This window comes from Crocodylus siamensis, chromosome 14, assembly GCF_052110815.1.
Source record: "Crocodylus siamensis isolate JL-2025a chromosome 14, ASM5211081v1, whole genome shotgun sequence".
NCBI classification, from domain to species: Eukaryota; Metazoa; Chordata; order Crocodylia; family Crocodylidae; genus Crocodylus; species Crocodylus siamensis.
In genome coordinates, this window is record NC_143408.1 from 938,252 (window position 1) to 945,874 (window position 7,623).

The 7,623-nt window shown below is 58.7% G+C and overlaps 1 long non-coding RNA gene across 1 annotated transcript; it reads left to right on the forward strand.

Moving 5' to 3' along the window:
• The first annotated feature begins 1,779 nt into the window (after positions 1-1,779).
• LOC149853064 (uncharacterized) lies at positions 1,780-6,912 on the forward strand. The gene is made up of 4 exons (XR_016439179.1): positions 1,780-1,840; positions 2,597-2,674; positions 3,237-3,408; positions 5,068-6,912. It is a non-coding gene; the product is annotated as an uncharacterized LOC149853064 (long non-coding RNA).
• The last annotated feature ends 711 nt before the right edge of the window (positions 6,913-7,623 follow it).

The following is a 7,623-nucleotide window of genomic DNA, read 5'->3' on the forward strand; positions in this document are numbered from 1 at the left end:
AGACTGCGTGCAAGGGCCTTGGAGTCCTTCCCTCTGGGTTCCTGCCCCTCCACAGGCCCCTCTGCCGGCAGCCCCTGGGGAGCGGGGCGTGGGATGCTTTGCAGGGGCTGTTGTTTGCTTTCCAAGGGAACGAGGTGCTGGTGACAGGAAAGCGCTGGACCGAGCCCTGGGCTCATTTCTCTGCTAGGGCTCCTCTGCACCAAGGGCTGCAGCCTGGCGGCCTCCCTCCAGCAGCAGCCGAGAGGCACTTTGGGCCAGCCGTGTCCAAGCCAGCGTGTCGGGCCCTGGCCCCCAGAGCACGGGGGGTGGACCGCATCTTGCATGCGGCCTCTTGCCAGCGCGGCGTGCCAGCGTGCCGGCAGGGACCCCATCAGGCGCTCTCCAGGCTCCAGGGCCCGTTCGATCTGTGCTCGCATCTGCCAAACAAGGAGTTGTTTTTGCAACAGGCGTCGGCATCGGCGCCGACTCCCGGGGGAGAGACCTCCACCCGGGGGGACTGGCTGCGAGGGCCGAGTGGCCCCTGCTGACTCCCCCCCACGGTCGGGGTGGTGGTATTTGGGTTGCTTGGTTACGCAGTAATGTTTCAATCCCTCCCCTCCTTCCACCCAGCCTGCTGCTGCCTCTGCTGAGCTCCCCCGGGTCTCCAGCCTGGCTCCCTGCTGGCATCGCAGCCGCTTGGCGCGGGCCTGACCCCACACCCTCACCCTCTGCGCAGCCACGTCTGGGTAGGCAGCGCGGGCTCTGCTGGTGGTACAGCAACTATGTTTCCATGGCGATTGATTTCTGTAGCGAAGCTGACATGTTCCCGTTGGAAAAGTAGGTTCACAGGTGCCCTGGGGTGTGCAACACCAGGGGAGTGGGGGGACCCACAGGGCCACGGAGCAAGGGGTGATGCCCGGGGGACAGAGGGCTCAGCAGCTCCCAGAGGCAGGGATGCTTCTGTCCTGTGCCCCTCGGCCTGCCTGCCTCTGCTCCAGGTGTGCCCACTGCACGGTCTCCGGAGAGGAGCTCGCCAGCTGATGGGTCATCTCTGCCCGTCCCCGTCTCTGCACCGTTACCTCGGCCCCGGCGCTGCCGACCGGTGCGGAGGGCCTGCTCTGGGAGACTGGGCTGGGGGACGCTCCTAGGCTCAGATCCAGAGCGCTGAGCTGCTGAGTCCCCGCTGCGGCCATGCGGGGAGCAGGTCTCATTCCCACTGCCCAGCCCACGGTCCTGTGCAGCGCCCGGAGCAGGCTGTGCCTGCAGGGCCTCTGCAAGGCTTGGGCACCATGCCAGGCCCAGTCAAGCCCCAAAGCCTTGTAAGACGGAGGATTTACCCAGCACAGGGGCCACGTTAACATCCTGGTGAGCTCTGGCCTGCAGCGGGGATCCCACGCGTGGCTTGCTTTGCACAGAGACCAAGCCCCGGTCCTTCGGGTCGGAGTCCAATTCCCCTCTGCCAGCTTGGGGGGCAGGAGGCAGCCTCTGAGAACAGGTGAGGGGAACCCGGCTCTAGGTGGGAGGCGATGCATGAAATGAGCCCGTTCCGCTCCCCCAGCGGGCAGCCAGTACATTTCTTTCGGCCCCTTTTTCTCCCTCCCCCCGGTCTAGTTTTCACCGGGAAGGCAAAGCTCTCCGTGTGTGGCCCTGTCTGCAAAGAGAAGAGAAGAGAAGTCAGCAAATCGATCTGCGACGGAGTCGCCTCCCTCGCAGCCCCGAACGACAGCTGATGACACGGTGGGTTTTTCCCCCTTGTAAGTGATCTCCTCCAGCAGAAAGCAGCATCTGCGCTCATCGCCACCCACACAACCTCGACCGCCTCTGCGCATCCCCGCACAGGTTGGAAGGGAATTCCAGGCCGGTAGGTGGGGTGTGTTAGCTGCCGCGGAGCAGAAAACACCGGCCTCGCAAGTGTAGGAGCCTCCCCCGGCCCCCCCGCCAGCCCCATCCGGGCCATGCCTTGCAGTCTCTCTCCTCCATTTGATACCTCTCAGCTGGTGGCCAGGAGCTTCGTTCCTGTTTGGAAGAACAGATGTGCGTGGCAGTGCCTAGCCGGCCAACTGCTGCCCTGCCAGCTCCGGCCCTCTTGCTGGTGGCTCGGCGGCTGGAGGTGGGGGTCAGCGGGATGCATGTCTTCCGGCCGGGGTCTGTTTCCCCCATCTGTTGCTCTGCAGTGGAGATGGTGCTCCCCTGCTGCTGTTCCCGCCTCCCAGAATTGCCCCCTGAAGAGTCTCAGCTGGTGCAGGCTGGCCCCGTGCCACAGCTCCAGGACACGCCAGCTCCCGGGACCTCCTGTTCCCAAGACCTGCCTGTGTTCGGTGCCCCAGTGGTCGGCTGCCCAGGCCGGGGCACTGTGGGCCTGCAGCTCAAGGCTCCTAAGTGTCAGCAGCTCCCGGTGGCCCGAGTAGAGGTGTCTCCAGCAGCCAGGAGCTCAGTGACTCCCTCTGGTCTTTATGCCCAGCTTGTTCCCGTCACAAACCCCTACCGGCACCCAGCACCACGGGGTCTGCTGGAGAGAGGCCCCAGGCAGGATGAGGCAGTTCCCGACTGGTCCCTGCTCTGTCCATGTGTCTGGGTGTCAGACTGGCCAGCAGCCGCCTTTCTCTCCGCTGTACAGATCCCCTTGCAGAGGAAAAGAAAAGAGCAGCCGTGTTTCAGCAGGAACCTCCGCAGCCTCCTGCCGGCCGCTCAGGAGGTGGGTGCACGCAGACAGCACGCCCGGGGGTTTCTGAGGCTGGGCAGGGGAGAAAGGGGGTTTCTCATGGAGGACGTGAAGCGGGTTAGCATGCAGTTTGGTCAGCAGACTTGTCACTGCTGAAGACACTGCCAGGGGGGATCGTAAACCGGGAGGGGGGGTGTCAGGCTCCTTGCTTAATTGGAAAAGGGCAGCCATTTGTGAGCTCCTCCTCAGCTGCCTCTTCCTCCCATCCCTGCCTGGTTTCTGTTAGCACGTGGCTGTAATTCAGCAGTTTCCTTATCACGACCCAGCCGACGTGCTGCACCTTCTCAGCGCAAAGCCTGATGTGATGTCTCGAGCATCTGGAGGACTGAGAAGGAGAAGGGTGGGTGGGGGTTAGGCTGGCAGAGACGGAGGCAGGAGACCAACCCAGCTCAGCAGCTGACTGTCCTGTGCCACAAGGCTGCCAACAGCTTTGATCTCCCCAGCACCAGTTTGCTGGAGGAGAGGACCCCGACCCTGCTCTGAGGAACCCCAATGTGAACTCTGCCCTTACTTTTCCATTTGCCTCTTTAAGCAGCACCGGACCAGATCCTGCTGCCTCTGGAGGCAATGGCAGAGGCCCGCAAGGACCCAGAAACCAGCCGCAGCAGCCTTGTAAGATCTTGCCAGTGCCAGTCATTCAACGGCCTGCATCAGCTGCGATGGGAGCACGATAAGCAGGTGACACCTTTCCAGGTTTCTGCTTCCAGGTGAGCACCAGCCGGCCCCCACGGGCCTATTAACATGGTCCCTCTGCCTCCTCGGCCTCTTACAGACCCAGATTCTCCTTTGCATAACTAAATGGGGCTCCGCTGCCTGCCCGGCGTCATTGTGTCTTGCTGCTCTTTCACCCCTCGCTGGTTTATAGCACGAAATCTCCTGGCCCCATAACCTGGTGCTGTGCCGGGGAGCCGCTCTGTGCACCGGGCCCGCAGGCACGGCGAGCTTGCTGGGCCGAGAGCTAGAAGCGTGCTCCCTCTCCCAGCCCCTGCCACGAGAACTTGTCCAAGGAGCGGAGCTGCGGGTGACTCAACACAAGCAAAAACAACTGAAAGCCAATCTCCTCCTGGCGATAATGGGCTCGGGTCTGTCTCTACCACGCACATTCCAGAGGGGCACGAGGGACCGGGGAACCTTAATGAAGCCAAATGATTTTCCGTATTCAAATGTCAGAGTTCAGTGTGGTGCCGCTGGCTGCATCTGGTGCAGCTGCTGCCTGGTGGCAATGCCGGGGAGAGGCGATGCACCCTCTCTGCAGCCGGTGCGGGGAGGCTTGTGTGTGCATCCCACCTCCCGCTGAGTGACAGGCATTTTCCATTCCCTGGTCTTCATTATGTTCTGGAATGCAGACATCATTACACTTGGACTGTAGGGGCTTTGCTTCCCTTTGTCTTTATTTCCTCTGTGTTCGGCTGTCCCGTGGTCCTGTGCCAGACACGAAGTGAAGGGAAGCCGGGCAGTGAAAGTCCGTGCGCATGACTGTGGTTTGGCTGCGGGGAGGGGGGCGCGCTATTGCCTACGGCGCCGATCCAGCAAAGCACTGAGGCACCTGCTCTGCTTGAGGCACTTGAGCAATCCCCTCCATTGCAAGGGGCCTGCTTGCGTACTTGAGCTCAGTCCCTGCGTCAGTTTGGTTGGATCAGGGCTCTGTCTCAATGGCGTTTACACACCCTGACATAGGAAGCTTCCCCACATGGCCCTATAGATCGATCCCACAAGCTGCTGCATGCCCCACCGTGCTTGCCGGCCTGAGCAGGCGTTGAAGGAGCAGAGCCCCACGGAGGAAGTCCTTGCTTTGGGGCTTGGGCCACTCTTGCATTTGCTGTGAACAGCAAAGCCCTTGGCTGCCAGCGTGCAGCGTGCGCACACACACACAGGTGCACACGTCAGGTCAGAGGTGGCTGGAGCAGCAGAGGCCTTTTCCAGTGAGCTGGCCCAGCTGCCCAGCTGGGCCGGGGAGACTGCCTTGGTAACCTATGCCAGGCTGGACAGCCAGGTTGTCCTCTCCCTAGGATGGGAAAGGAGAGGCACCTGCTCTGTCCCTTTGCAATCCTAGTGTGGTTGTTGCGATGACTGTCTTTTGTTTAACTGCATCCCACTAGCATGAGAGCAAAGCCTTGTGCGCTACCTCTTCTCCCCTGGATTTCGGGGGGTGGGTCTGAAAACCCTGCATGGGGAGAGGTTGCACCTGCCCCTGCACTGCCTGGCTTACCCTCCCCAGTAATCATGCTAATGAGCGCTCCGACTCACGGCGGTCTTTGCAATGGAAATTGGCACCTCTGCTCCGAGGTAGAAAGGTGAGTGTTAATGGAGGCTCCCACGTATGTTGTGGGGAAGGAAATGTGTCACCTTAACCTGTTTCTTGGCAGGGAAGAAACGCTGCTTCTGGAAGAGCTAAGGCCCAGCAGCAGGAGAACAATCAGAAGGAGGTCGGGTCGGGCCCAAAGCCTGACGTGACTCTGTGTGTGCGCCCGGGAATCGGGTCACGGTGCACAATAGCCTGCCCCTTCCCTCGCACGCTCACCAAGGCACAAGCACATCCCCCACACCCACATGCATTCCCCTCCTCCATGTACACGCACACGCGCTGGCCAGGATTAAAGGGGGATTAGGGAAGGACAGTTTATGAGAAATCAAGAGTGAACAAAGCCACCCAGAGACATGTACAGAAGGGGACGATGCAGATGCACACAGTTACATAGAAGCGTTGGGCTATTATCAGCCGGAGCGATGATCCCTACACCTTGCACCTTGGCAGCTGACACAGTGCTGCAGGAAGCGGGGGTCCTCGGAAGCTGGCATGGCACTAACTAGGGGAGCTAAGCGCTGCCCTTTGCGCTAGAGAGATCAGGCTGCATTATGAACTCAGCAGCTGGTGTGTTTAATCAGCTGGAGCTGAGGGAAGGTCACTGGATAATGAGTCCACAAACTGGTTTGGGGTCTGGCTCACTTGGGAAACCTGCAAATGGTGCTGTGATAGACTAGAGGGAGTCCGCTCATTCCCAGATCCCCCTACAGCAACACCAAGTCAAGGGATGAAGAGGGTTTCTTGTGCCTGGAACAACATAGCTCCCTAGGGCCTGCTCCTCATCTCCTCCACCCAAATGTGCAAGTTCTGCGGTTTGTTGGTTTGTGCTAACGCCGCACGTTTTGAAGGATTGCTGTGTGTCAATCGCTAAGAGACAAGAGGGTGGTGTTCAAAACATGCAGAGCTGCCAGCTCAGGCTTTAATCACTCAGCTCTCAGGATCTGGGGTATGTTTTAAAGCTCCAGCTCTTGGAGTCATGTGAGGATCTTGGTTTTCATTAAAAATATACTCATGCAGTAGCCACTGCATTTCCTCCTCCAGCTTCCTTCCCTTCCAGGTATTTGCTTCTTTTCCTGTGGGTGTACAATAACCCATCCAGAGGATGATAAGCCTTTGTTGTATGTCTGCACCATGTCAAGTGTATTTTGGGCACTCTATGGGCAAGGATGGGCCAGTGGGTTCTGTTGTTAGCCTCGGTTTGTTCCCCTGCTTTGCCACAGATTCCCTGTGTGACCCTGGGGAAGTCACTTAGCCTCTATGTGTCTCCATCCCCTGTCTGGACAACGGGGATAATAGCACTGCCTTGCTCTGCAGGGGCTTGTGAGGTCATGAGCATTAAAGACTTTTGAGGTGCTTAGATAGTCCGGTAACAGGAGCCATAAAGGTGCATTGGAAATCACCCTGAGTGTGAGCTCCCTGGGGAAGGGAGCATGCCCCGTAAAGGGCTAAGCACGTTCAACAAGTAATGAGCAAAATAAAATAAATATAAAACGGCACATAAAGTAGAATAATAAATGTAGCCGGAGGGCGCATGGCTCCATCGGTAGGGACAACGCCATCAGCTGTGTGAAATAACCAGACCTATCTCCCTTTGGTTTCCTGTTCCGCATGACAGGAGGCAGCGTGCCTGGTCACCAGAGGAGTTATGGAATACATCTTCCTTCCAGTGGTGTAGAAATGTGTTTTTCGTGCTTTGACAGACCTTGTGGGGCTTGCTTTCACTGGGGTCTGGGGAACACGTGAAAGGCATTTATAGCATGCGGCACAGTCTGGCTTTTCCTGCAGAGGAAGCAGAGGTGTAATGTTCATAGCTCCAATCCACTGATCTGCCTCTCCAGTACGATGCCTGTGCAGCCCCTGCCGGAAAAAAAACTGCAACTAGAGGGCAGGCTGGCTAGACTAAGCAGCCAGGAAAGTTTTATTGCTATGCATTGCTTAGGCTGAGAAATACAAAGAAAAATAAAGCAAAAGCCTTTCTTGTAAACATTTTAATGAGGCATGCGTGTGCGTGTGTGGGTGTCTCTATTACACTGCAAAGTTAAAACTACAGGAAATAGCTCTCAGCCAAAAGCATGAGTTACAAAAATGAAGCCAGTCTTCAAGCAGGAGTGAAGGCTTGGGTCTGGGCCCACTGAAACCCAGCACGCAAGGTCCAGGAAGGCCCGATTCAGCGGCCATGCCACTCTCAGTGGCTCCCGATGGCCCTCTCCTCCCAAGCACGAGCAGGGAGCCGGTTACGCAATCCTGGAGCCCTGCTCTGGTCACTTGCCCACGCTCCAGACTTGAAGACAGTTTAGTGCTTGGACAGTGCGCGGGTCAGCAACTGGAGCAGGGCCCTAGGATTCGGCACTCCTGGGGCGTGCAGCTGGCTCCCTGCTCGTGCTCAGAAGGAAAGGGCACTCTGGAGCATGGGGGCGAGGGGCACGACCCCCCAGTCAGACCCTCCCGGACCCTCGAGGCTGGAGGCTGCAAGCGAGAGGAAGGGGGAAAACCCTGCTCAGACCCTGTCCCGGCCATGTGACAGCCCCGGGAGACCGAGGCCTTCACCCCTGTCCCTCGGGAGGCTTTCCTCGGATCGGAGACGTGACCAAAGTGAGCAGAAACGAAACAAATGTGG